This window comes from Gadus chalcogrammus, chromosome 2 (assembly GCF_026213295.1).
Source record: "Gadus chalcogrammus isolate NIFS_2021 chromosome 2, NIFS_Gcha_1.0, whole genome shotgun sequence".
Lineage (NCBI taxonomy): Eukaryota > Metazoa > Chordata > Actinopteri > Gadiformes > Gadidae > Gadus > Gadus chalcogrammus.
Window position 1 is genome coordinate 15249894 of NC_079413.1, and position 13694 is coordinate 15263587.

A 13694-nucleotide genomic window follows, 5' to 3' on the forward strand; every position below is an offset into this window, starting at 1 on the left:
CCAGGTTAGTTAAGTCCTCACGAAGGTTGCCACTCCGTGCTGCTTGCTGTGAATGGACCCAGCGAGATGGAAACCTGGCATCTTGAGGATGTTATTGTTAGTGCAGTGTGTCTCCTGCAGGAGTACAACCGCTGCCCTATTGGAATCAGCCAGGTGACGTACGATTTCGAGTTTGGCGTTGGTGAGGCCCTCGACGTTGAGTTGGAGCACTGGAAGACCACGGTTTTCGACGGTCGGGATGACCGTGCGTCCTGAGTGGGGCGCTCCTCCGTTCCTTGGCCTGCCAGCTCTTTGTTTGGTTGGCGACATTCGTTTCACAAGTTGGTCTTGCACCATCTCTTGTTACTCACAGGGGAGGCCGCGTGAAGGCTGTCGTCTTCTCCCCGGACATAAGAAACATTAAGATGATTTAATGTTTAACCTTTAGTATTAACCGGTTAAAGATCTTCTTAACGGTGAACAGGTTAACCATGGACATCCCTACCTACTATGTTGATTGCTTATGCTATCTTGTAAGTTTCCTTATGAGGTCATAGATGATCCTGTGAGTGTTAAAATAGTCTTGTGTCTCCCAAGGGTCAGCACTGAGATCTATGCAGACAAATTAAAGCCCATATCTATGTCTGTTATTGGATTAAGTGTGCACTGTAAACAATGCAACGTGTTTTTAAGAGAACTCCTGTACGAGTCTGTCTGTGAGAGTTACAGCCCCAGCTGCCTATGACCTAAGAGCCAAAATAAGAGGGCCTCCTGTCCCGGGATGTATTTCACGGAGCAGATACCCGTCAGAGACTTGGAAGGAGCTAGAGAGGGAATGCCATATCCTGTGTGCCTATAACGTCTTTTTAACACGCTTACTGTGTTCACTGAGATAACAGATGTGAACATAATATGATTTTGTGAAAGGATTCTGCTCTATGGCATGCCCCTTTATAATGTGGTACTTTCTCAACATTAGGCCATATGCAAAATAAACAATTAACGAAGACATTGAATATCCAAAAGTAGTATTGCCGTCACTTATAGTTTAATATGGGAACCTGTTAATATTTGAATGCCCTTTTTGAGTAAGTACGATTAAGACATTGTGTGTCTGTGCGTGCGTGTGCGTGCGTGGGTCTGCGTGCGTGCGTGCGTGCTCACGCAAATTGTCCCTCTGCAAGTTTTTAGCAAAAGGTAATGTGATAATTATCCTACAATCGAATTGGTTTACTTTATATAACAGGGATACAACCTAAATACATAGAATGAAACGTGATACATTAAGGTCACCTTTTTGTCACCTTTCTTTCACTTGTGATTGTTAATTAAACCTGAAAATGTAATTGTAAGGTTAGATGGTGCAGTGTAAGGCTATACAGTTAAATATTTCTAGAGAAATGCATTATCTTGCCGTGCCATGCAGACAAAATACAATAGGCCTACAGCAAAAATGATCTTACTATTATTAGTGACCAAAACTAATAGGCCCACAAGTTCTGGGTCATTTTCCAGAGAGACTATAGTCAATAGCAAAGCCAAGTCTATTTCACACAGACTTTAAACATTTTTAAATATTTCCTTTAAGCATACAGTATGTCAAATGGGTTCTTATTTGTAGCTACCCGGTTTTGCTAAGGGCTCAAGTTGCCAAGCATTCTTGCTGATCTATGCATTATATTTTAGGCCTAGAGCAGCAGTCTCAGGTATTCTTCATTTACGACCATGTGCGTGAGGATAATGGGCCATTTAAATCGGTTTCTCGATGAGGACTGAGTGCCTGCCCCTCAATGTGGGCTCCGTCTGCGGGTTGTAGTCAGGGGTACTTGCATTGTGTTGATCAATATATTAAGAAAATTATCTCCCCAGAAAGTACCGTAAAATAATAAGTTCTGCGCTTTTATTTCATTTTTAGTCGACCCTGGCTTGCTTCTTCCGGCTGAGTTCTTCGGGAGGGGCAAGAGGGGCTCTAGCCCCACCAGCCCAATGCAATGTGTATTGGACTTGAAACATTGAAATGCACATGCTCAGAGTGTTTCTCTGTTGAAGTGGACAGAGATTATTTTACTTCTGGTGGGGCTAGCCATGGACATATAGGGCCAATTGCTCTGTCAGTTAGCATTGCTGCACTTGAAAACCGTACTCCTTAAAACAGAGCTTTTGGAGTTTAACACGCAGCTGCGCACAAGGTTGAACGTGATTGCTGTGTAACGACTCGTACAGTATCCAAGCAGATAGGTTTAAACTGCTTGGAAACCGGAAGTACTCTGATTTCTAGTATACCCCAGCAGATGCAGTCTTAACTTAATGGTGGATGCATGTTGTGCTATAACTACCAACAAAAACTTAATGGGAATGTAAAGTGAACTTTAATATAATAAAACTATGATAAATAAAAACGCTAATAATGTTGACATATATTATGAAATAGTCTAGGCTACTTTTTGTAGAAATCTGATTCTGGAATCTGCCCTCACCTACATCAATCAATTACTTGTCATTGCTAACCATTTTAGTTAAGCATTGACCTTTTTATGTTTCGTTGAATGGTACGATCCTCTGTGCGTTCATTTATTTTTTTACATACAAATAATCTGTTCTTTGTAGAGTTTTAGTTGGGCACTTTAAGCAACTCCTATATTGTAGCCTGTATTGTACTGAAGGCCTATCTGGTGTAATAAGTGTAAATGTATCATACCTATTAATAATAATTCATAAAACTAATTCTGTGTGTGTGTGTCGGTTATGATGGAGCCTTGTTTCATCCTGCAAACTGGTTTAGTCTCCTCTAAAACCACGTCAGTTTCGAGATTAGACTAATAACACGCACAAAATACGCCCTCTAGTGTCTGATGTGAATTTCTCTGAAGACACAGCAATTGAGATCAAGGTAAAACGCAGCTGCAGGTTAAACCACAAGTACATATGACACAGCAATGGAGCCTAAATTGTCACGTGACTTCTTGAGTTTAAAACCGAGTTTAAAAATCGTTCCACTACAGCGTCATTTCGTTTTTCACAGTTCATTGGCTGTAGGGTGAGGCACGTGATGAGTCATGACTCGAGTGACCTCCCACCTCACCTCACGTACCGCATGGAAGAAGTCCGGTAGCGAAGAAGAGAAGGAGAAGGATAACTTTGCTAATAAACATGCCGGAGGCACACAAACGAAAACGAATCGAAAACATGATGTGGTAGATCATCTATTGGAGCACAGATTTGAGACCCTTTAGGGTTTAGGCCCATTCACACCCTACGGTAAATATGGATACGGACAGTTTCGTCCGGTTCCGGAGGTGTTTCGTCCGTCAATGGGTCCGTCTCCTCTGAGCTTACGAATCCGGAGTGCTCCGGGAGAAACGGAGCAATACCACCGGAAATCGAGGCGGCAGAATAGAGTCAAAAGTCAGACCATTTGCGAAAGTAGATAGAGTAGCATAATATCTGATATGTATATATATTGTATTTAACGTTTAATACTTATATTATACTATATACCTGATCTTTTTATTTTATTGTTCCCCAGCTTTGGCAATGAGTTGTAACTGGTCATTTAACAACATTTTGAGGAGATAATCTGCGGGTTGGTGAGGGGTGACACATGCCACCGCACACTTTTTGCACTTTTCTTGCCGATTTCGGATGACACAAAGCAAAATCATCTCTACAGATGTCATGTTTGCGATTGTCGATGCCGTTAATTTGTGAAACGACAGTCACTGCCCTCGAGAGGATTTATTGCATAACATCCATAACAACGCTGAAACCAGACGGAGGTATGAAGGGTAGTTCCGGTGGCAACATTTGGGGCGACGGACGAATTTCGTCCGGATCCGGAGGTATGAATCGGCCTTTAGTCTGGAGGAAAAATTAGAGGTAAAACGCCTTTGGGCAATTGCTCTGTCGCTAGCTTAGCCACTTTTTAGAGTTCAACACGGTTTTAAACTCAAGAAGTCACGTGACGTCTTAGGCTCAATTGCTGTGTCATATGTATTTGCACTTAAAGGCCCACTATGCAACTTCGGGCATTTCTTCGCTGTTTTCTTGGTTTGGCACTCACATTTCTCTACACAGCGCCCCCTACAGCTTCGTAGTAGATATTTTACAACACTGTCGTAACAGCTCGTTGACGACCCTTCCCCATGCACTTCTACGCAAGCCATGTGCATTTGTTTTCAAAGAAGCCGGCGAATACGTGGAGCCATGTCCGAAGTAGATGTTCATAAAGTGTAGGCAAGGTTATACATTTTTAAAATGGTGTATTTGTATTGCAATAAACATAAATCCATCCTTTTTTATGGTTGACGGGGAGAATTTATATCCTAGATTATAATTGTTTTATCTTAGGTTGAACAGAACAATCAGTGTAAGAGTGTTGGCCAACATAATAATCTAAATAAACAAGAACCTGGATTCGGGGATTCAGTCTGTATCTGGGGGACGAGACAGACGAACAGCAAAACACCCATGGAAACAAAGGTGTTTATATGGTTGCAAGCTAGAAACATACAGGGCTCACAACAAAACGGTCGAGAAAACAATTTTTACAGGGCTCACAACAAAATGGTTGAGCAAACACATTTGTACAGAGACTAGCAACATCAAGAATACCACGAAGATAAAGTTCACCCAAGGGTACTTTCAATTTCAAAAGCAACACGGCCAAGTCGGCGTCTGATTTGCAGTCTTCTTTTTCTTTCAGTTCACGCTATTCCTGAAAAGCTTGCCCAACGTTTGCTTGTGTCTGGCCTCTCTGTCGGTCAGACTCCCTTTTCTCTTCTGTTCCTCCGACATTGGGTTTCTCTGTCTCTTTTTAGTCGGCTGATCTATGATGAATGTAACAATCCCTTAGTTACTTGTGTTTATATCGAGCCGGTTCCGTGTTTGGGGGTCTGTGCCGTAAAGCAATTTGTTACTTCGCGAGACCCGAGACTCCCGCGAAAGTTGCATAGTTCCCCTTTCACTCGTGTCTGATCTCTTTTCTGGTCCATTCTTCTTTTGTTCCACCAACAGTCGCCTCTTGGGTCCCTTATCAGTCGATTGATCCATGATGAATGCAACAATTGCCTCGCAACTGGCTGTTTATATCCAGCCGGTGCCAAGTTTGGGTGTGTGTCTGTGCCGTAAAGAATTTTCGAAACTACAATCTGACTACATTTTCGAGGTGCGATTGGATACTTCCGCTGCGTCACATCCGGATTGTGTCAGTCCGAACAGAGCAAGTTGCATGTGCGCATGTGCGGGGGGTGGGGGGTGGGGTAGGTATCGTGAACCTACAGGCTTCAGTGGGGGTTTCATTATTCCGTCTGCTTTCATTCCGTCTGCGCACGGCACCTTCTCAACGAGCAGGAGCGCCTGCAGCCGCAGGGGGCGCCAATTCCCCAATTCCCCAATTCCCCACAGTGATATGATAGATAATAGAAAACCGCTTCGCAGCCCAGATTATTATTTATTTATTTACTTGGTCGTTCCGCCCCCCACGTGGCTTGAAAAAGTGCCGCCCCGGGCCACCGCCCGGGTGGCCCGTGTCTAAATCCGCCACTGGGGCAATGACACACCCACCAAACGACCCAGAAATGGAATGCAGAACCATCAGAATAACTCTCAACCAGCATAATTAATGTAATTTTGGCAAAAAAATTGCATAGTGGGCCTTTAACCTGCAGCTGCGTTTTACCTTGATCTCAATTGCTGTGACTTCAGAGAAATTCACATCAGACACTAGAGGGCGTATTTTGTGCGTGTTATTACTCTAGTCTCGAAACTGACGTGGTTTTAGAGGAGACTAAACCAGTTTGCAGGATGAAACAAGGCTCCATTATAACCGACACACACACACAGAATTAGTTTTATGAATTATTATTTATTTGATTTATTATTTATAGGTATGATACAATTACACTTATTACACCAGGTATCGTGAACCTACGGGCTTCAGTGGGGGTTTCATTATTCCGTCTGCTTTCATTCCGTCTGCGCACGGCACCTTCTCAACGAGCAGGAGCGCCTGCAGCCGCAGGGGGCGCCAATTCCCCAATACCCCACAGTGATATGATGGATAATAGAAAACCGCTTCGCAGCCCAGATTATTATTTATTTATTTACTTGGTCGTTCCGCCCCCCACGTGGCTTGAAAAAGTGCCACCCCGGGCCACCGCCCGGGTGGCCCGTGTCTAAAACCGCCACTGGGGCAATGACACACCCACCAAACGACCCAGAAATGGAATGCAGAACCATCAGAATAACTCTCAACCAGCATAATTAATGTAATTTTGGCAAAAAAAGTTGCATAGTGGGCCTTTAACCTGCAGCTGCGTTTTACCTTGATCTCAATTGCTGTGTCTTCAGAGAAATTCACATCAGACACTAGAGGGCGTATTTTGTGCGTGTTATTACTCTAGTCTCGAAACTGACGTGGTTTTAGAGGAGACTAAACCAGTTTGCAGGATGAAACAAGGCTCCATCATAACCGACACACACACACAGAATTAGTTTTATGAATTATTATTTATAGGTATGATACAATTACACTTATTACACCAGATAGGCCTTCAGTACAATACAGGCTACAATATAGGAGTTGCTTAAAGTGCCCAACTAAAACTCTACAAAGAACAGATTATTTGTATGTAAAAAAATAAATGAACGCACAGAGGATCGTACCATTCAACGAAACATAAAAAGGTCAATGCTTATTAAAATGGTTAGCAATGACAAGTAATTGATTGACGTATGTGAGGGCAGATTCCAGACTCAGATTTCTACAAAAAGTAGCCTAGACTATTTCATAAGATATGAGGAGCTCTTTTCCAAAACGCGATAAACGGCAAATTTAAAAAAAATTAGTTTGTCATGCCATTTTGTTGTGTACTGAAGCTATTCACTGCTCCATCAACGTTTATTGCAAAATCGCTATATTTACTTGTAAAATGTATCGCAAGATGCCGTTTTTTTCCAAACCACGACAAGCGCCAAACCTATTTTTAGCCTAAATGCGATATATCCTCTCGACCAATCAGAATTCGGTTAGCGTTCTAGGCACTCGAACACGGCTGCGCTCTGAAGCCAGAGAGGTTTGTGAATCAGTCTTCAAAATGAGTTCAAACTATAATAACACGTTTGATGGCCAGGATGAGCCAGTGAGACCTACACCCGGGGGTAGAAAACGCAGACTGGATTAAGAAAACCACAAAAAACAACTACAAAAGAAGGTTCGTCACTCAGGTTGCGGGTTAACACCTACTGTTGGATGTCAACACACGGCTACTGCGACCTGTCAGGCCGAGAAGCTGTCACCGGACGACCTGATGATGAACTTTAACAAGTTTTATAATAAACCAAACAAGGTTGACCAGGGGGACTCTCTAAATCGACGCCACTTCGACCTGGGAGGGACTTTACGTCCTACGTCACTCGCTATGGGTGTGCATGTGTGTGCGTAGCCTTTTGTCTCAGGGATCTGTGCACGAACTCCCTTGCACTACAGGATTACGAGCGTCAGTGTCGTACGCGATGGAGGGTGGGTGACATTCCTACAGTCTGTGATGATAGGCTATATTTCTACAAATGACTTACTATTACTAGCGATTAACATGATGAAACAACACGAACTAAGCTAACATTAGACTATTGCCATACCAGATAACGCCATACCAGCTAACCCTAACTATTTCTATTAAACTCTGAACCATTTTGCAACAGGCAACTGTGTGTTGGTGTGTCTTATTGCTTCCCACGTCTGCGTCTGCATATTTCCCACTCCTGGCTAATAGTTTCAGCTTTTGTACTGTATATAATAAATGATCACCCTGTACCACACTGCTGACTTGTTGATGTTTTGTGAGCACTCACATATTTCTCTAGGTATCTTAAGTTTCCTACTGGAGTCATCAAAACTTTGGACTTTGTTATTGTAAGAAACATTGTGTTGCAAAAACACTTTGTGTCTTACCCTTTTTTAAAAGGCCGTGACAGAAGCGAATGAAGAATTTTGAAGAAGGAGAAGAAGAAAACACAAGAACGAATTATGATAATTATAAATATAAACAAGCCAGCGATTTCCACTTCCACGCCCACAGATTTGTTCGTTGCTCTCCCTACTGTTCTGGCGGAGAATTCCCTTGCAACACACGCAATCCTTAAGGAACCTTAAAGGAACCGTAAATCAAAACTTGTCTAAAACAAGTCCCTTGTGTAAATTACGTGCTTACGTCTCTGCGTCTAAAACGACCCTAAATCGGCCTTTAGAGAGTCCCGTTGACCAGGACCGGGCCATACTCAAGGCCGATATATGCTCTGTTTTAGACGTAACGCGTAAGCACGTAAGATACATAACCCCCCCTTGCGCGGTAAAATATCCCCCCTTACGTGCTTAAGTGCGTCGGCCAAAATTCCTGACTATGCGACTAAAACACTACGGCCCTACGCAGCTCGCAAAGACTGTGATTGGCCAGCTAACCACATCCTTTCAGGAGTCTCACATTTCCGGTTTTACAGCATAATAGCGCCATTTTTTAAAAGGCTGTGACAGAAGCGAATGAAGAATTTTGAAGAAGGAGAAGAAGAAAACACAAGAACGAATTATGATAATTATAAATATAAACAAGCCAGCGATTTCCACTTCCACGCCCACAGATTCGTTCGTTGCTCCCCCTACTGTTCTGGCGGAGAATCCCCTTGCAACACGCGCAATCCTTAAGGAACCTTAAAGGAACCGTAAATCAAAACTTGTCTAAAACAAGTCCCTTGTGTAAATTACGTGCTTACGTCTCTGCGTCTAAAACGACCCTAAATCGGCCTTTAGGGCCCTCACATAGTCGACGCATCGCTACGCTTACGCGTCCAAAAGGCTACGCGACGCGACGCTTCGGCCGCCATTAAGTGTCGAAGCGTAGCAAAACGCGTCCTCCAAATTTTTGATACGCGACGCGCCGATCCATGCAATACCATGCGTTGTCGGTGGGGGCGATACTGCAAATATCTTACATTATTTCCACTATAGGTTATATTTACAGAAGAACATATGAGAGGATGCGGGAACGTGATAAGAATTAATTGACGTCTCTTTTACTAATTATCTGTGCCAATTTATGCGAACCCTTCCACAGGGGCAAAGTGCTATTTTGATGCGCGACATCAAACAGCTGATGCGGGATTGTGAGCCATTTTAATGATCTTCTTGTCACCCGATATTCGTTCTATTACTGACCTTATTTGTTTTAGTGTTAGCCTATTTGAATCGATTACGTAATGTTTTGTGTTCACGTTCTATGTGAAACATAAGTGTTCATGTTCTGTGTGAAACATAAGTTCAGTAGCGTCTTTGAGTGAATGAAATTTGAAAGCGTGAGTGTGTAGTGAATGAAAAATGTGTGCGTGTATGGTGGGACTATTTTCTGTATTTGATCAATAAACCCTTTTTCTCTAATAATGTTGCCTACCATATAATTTCTGTGGACATTATGCGCTATATCTTTGGCTATACGCCTACACTTAAATAATTCATTCATCTGTCAAGGCAATAGCTCGTTGTATAAACATTTTATATGGATATGAATTAATGAGTTTGACGTAAACCAAATTAGGTAACTTGTGTAACATGATAACTAATGAATCAAAAGTCATGTTTCCAAGTGACCAATGTGTATACATTTATTGGTCAGTGCGCATACCCAGTAGCACATTGTACTGGTGGGGAAACACGCCAGCATCTGACAATAATAATCTGCCAGCTGCTCCCTCACAAGGGCCGGTTTTGGTGAGAGTCGGGAAGATATCGGATGACTCGAAGGAGATCATCAGGGGCCGTATTCACAAAGCATTTTATCTTACCGCTAGGAGTGCTCCTAACTCGCGCTAAAACATTTTACGTAGGAGTTTTTTCTTAAAAGTTATTCACAAAGCCGCTGAGACCTACTCTTACTAAGGATAAATCACAAAGAGTGAACTAAGAGTGACGCGCCGTTGCTATGGATTACGTCAATTCTCGTGCACGAGTTTAGAAGTGGTCAGTTCGGTCATTGGTTGTTCAGACGAGCACACTGAATCACCGAAAAACAAGGAAATAGCCTAGGCTAGAAATGAATTCCTATTAAGTAGTTATAGTGCAGTTAGCAGAATACACGCATGATGACAATTTTGTGCAGACCACGATAATGACGTTGTAGCCTGCACGTTCAAGAGAGAGAGAAAGCAAACAATAAAAATACGTAAAATCTAAAAGAAAATAAATGTTACGAACTACCCAAGTGTTGACTGATTTGTGCCAAGGTGTTTACCTAAAATGTGTTTTCAAAGTGATCCCTAAATGCCAGTCCACTCGGTTCCACACGGCCAAATTCCCTGTAATGTTGATCGCCATCATCATCATCATCATCGTCTGCTGAATGTTCCTCCGCTTGCAAAGGTTGTGTAGAATGGCACATACAGTGATTACTGTGCTTGCCCTCTCTGGGGTGAGGCGTATTTCGCCGTGGAGGACATGAAACCGACGTTTCATCTGCCCAATTCCTCTCTCCACAACATTTCGTGTATGTTTGTGTGCTCGCAAAGAGCCAATACGATGTGTTTTACGCATAGGACTAAGCGTAATCTGCGTAATCACTTACATGTTACACTTTAACTGTGCTCCCGGTTGTGGATTAAGGTAGGGTGTCTAGAGCCACGTCTTGCATGGATAGTCACTGTCACCCAGCAAGTGACACCCAACTCCTACATCTCAAAAAGCTGCCTCAGACCGCTCACCATTAAAATGCGCGAATCATGGGTAGCTGAAGATCCAGGCCACTTTGCAACAACATCCAGTAGGCTATGTTAAAATTTGCATCAAAAACAACCTGCGTGTTGATGGAATGCACTTTCTTCCTGTTGACCAACACGTCCTCGTCTTTTGATGGCGCAATTATTTTTATTTTTTATAAGTTATATATATTTTTTTATAACTTATAATTTTTATAACATTTTATTTCGGGACTAATCGGATTATTCCTGTTAGTCGGGGATGTTATGGCATCGCGCATTAACTCCACAATAAGTTGAATACCCTAACATTTCGTCTCGCAGGCATTTTAAGATTCTTTGTGAATAGGTCTTACTGAGTTAGGAGTCCTCTTGAGGACTTTTAAGCTCTCCTAGACTTAGGTGCTACTTTTAGTCCTAAAATACTTTGTGAATTGCTCTTAGTGAAAAAAGTTAGGAGTCCTAAATTTAAGAGTGACACGCCCATTATTTTTAGGAGTTACTCCTAAATTCGCCAGTTAGGACCTACTTTTAGCCCTAAGATCCTTTGTGAATACGGCCCCAGGTCTCCTCCTTCAAGTTTCTGGGGATGCAGGTCAGTAAGGACCTAACCTGGCACACCAACACGGTTGCGGTGGTCGGAAAAGCTCAGCAGAGGCTATTTTTTCTAAGACTGCTGAGGAAATGCCAGGTGGGGACAAAGCTGCTGCAGACCTTTTACCACTCTGCTGTTGAAAGTGTACTGGTGTATGGCATTACGGTGTGGTACGCAAACTGCACAGCCAAAGACAGGAAAACCCTGCAGGGGGTTATTAAGACGGCAGGAAAAATCATCGGCTGCCCCCTGCCCTCCCTGGAGAACATTGCCACCTCCCGGGGGCTGAATAGGGCAAAAAGAATTATGAGTGACCCATCACACCCCGGCCATGGCTTCTTCCAACTCCTCCCTTCGGGTAGGAGATACAGGTCCCTTGGGAGCCGGACAAACAGGCTGAGGAATACCTTCTACCCCTGGGCAATTCGTCTACTTAACGCCTGACCCCCCCCCCCCCCAATGGACATGTGAAATCCTCTACCATATTTATTTATTAAAAAAAAAAGACACTTATATGTTATGTCTGCATATTTATTGTGCCTATTGCTGTTGTTTGTGTTTGTATTTTTGCACTGTTTTATTTTGCACTATGGGTAGTGAGCACCACCCCAATTTCATTGTACAAGTTTGCACAATGACAATAAAGTATGAATCTATAAAGTATGAATCTATCAAACTTTGGCGCCGACATCCAAAAATACTGGAAATGCCTCTCCTCGTCCATGCTTCGCATTGGCAGCACCAGAGCAACAAATTCCCCATCCTGATCTTGTGTGGTATTTAAAGGGCGCACATACCATTACCACCGCCTATCTCTGTGCTTCATCACTCTTCTTCCGTAGCCACTATGATCGGAACGTCACCTGGAACGTCACCCGCGACAACACCGGTGACTCTGCTGCCACCCATGGCGTGAGTGGTGTATTGCATGCTTTGCCCGCGACGTTCGCGTATGCTGTGTAGACTATGAAAGGAAGCGCGTCGCTCGCGTCACTCGCGTCGTTTACGCGCGTTGCTCGCGTCGACTATGTAACGGCCCTGTAGGAGCCATATTAAATGTGCTTTATTTTCGTGTAATTTTACCCCGTGCCACTAGGGGGCTGTGTGGTTCAGTTGACCTCGGGTCAGCAGAGTGAGGCATTTAACCTGATTGAACCTGATCACAGGTTGTTGTTGATGGGGAAGCAAACAGTTTTTCGACTGTGCCCGTGTGCCCGTGTCTCCGTTTGTTAATGCATCTTAGTTTAGTGAGGAATTCGGGTTTATTGTTTTGTTACATATATTTTGAGTTAGAATTACTGCGGCTGTGTATTATTGGAAGCAAAATAAACTGAACTGTCTTCGTTTTTGCGGTAATTGGAGCGCGCTGGGCGCACGTCGGAAACTATAAACGGAATCAACAACCAGTAGTACTAAGTTTAGGGCTTAGTCACTACATTTAGGTCGAAAAACTGCTTCGATTTGGAGAACGTTCACCAAGAGGACGCCGACTTGTTACATTGTGGATTAACGTCTTCTTTGGAAACCACGGATGTGAGGGTGGGCGGGGCACTATCGCCCACCAGGGGCCAGCCGCCCCTGTGTTTGGAGTTGCCGATCGCTTACGGAGCTGGAGCTACCGGAGTGAGCTACGGGTCAGCGACAGCATCATCTCACCGGGACATCATTCATCAAAGCCGGCCAACGCTCGATTGGGGGCATGCAGGTTTATGTATGTGTGGATCAGCGCTGATATGAATGGCCATGGCATTTGTGTGCACACATTCGCGTAAACCCAATGCATTGGTAGCAGACTCGCAACCGATTAAAAATAACTTTCTCGTCGAGACGAGTTGTTTGCGCAACACAAACTATTTTGCGGACAAATAAAGCCAACTGACTTTGTCGTCATTATGGCTGAAGAGGAAACAGGCCAACTGGGCCTTGAGACTGAGCTTGCGGGTGCAGAGGTAAAATCTGTAACTGAAAAACGTGTGGGTAAATTAACACATAAAGCTTTGTTGGAAAAAATAAGCATTTTAGAAAAGGAAAGAAAGTCTAACTTTGGTAAACTGTCTAAAGTAAAACAATCTATTCTTAAATTCATGGGTGATAAAGAACATGTGAATAAGGTTGAAAATGAGTTAACCGTTTTTAATGAGTTGTGTAACACAATACAGCAGGTGCATGCATCTTTATTGGGTTTATTGCCTGCTGAGGAAGCAAGCAAACATGAAATATGGTACCAAGCTAAAATGTTGAATGTAAAGGAGTTTCTTGTGGGTACAAATCAATGGTTGTCTGACACTGCTGCTTGTCCAGCTACTAAAGTGGGTGATGATCATGATGATCAGGTTAATGATGATTTACTGGGTCAAACTGAACAATCTCAAACTGTCCAAAG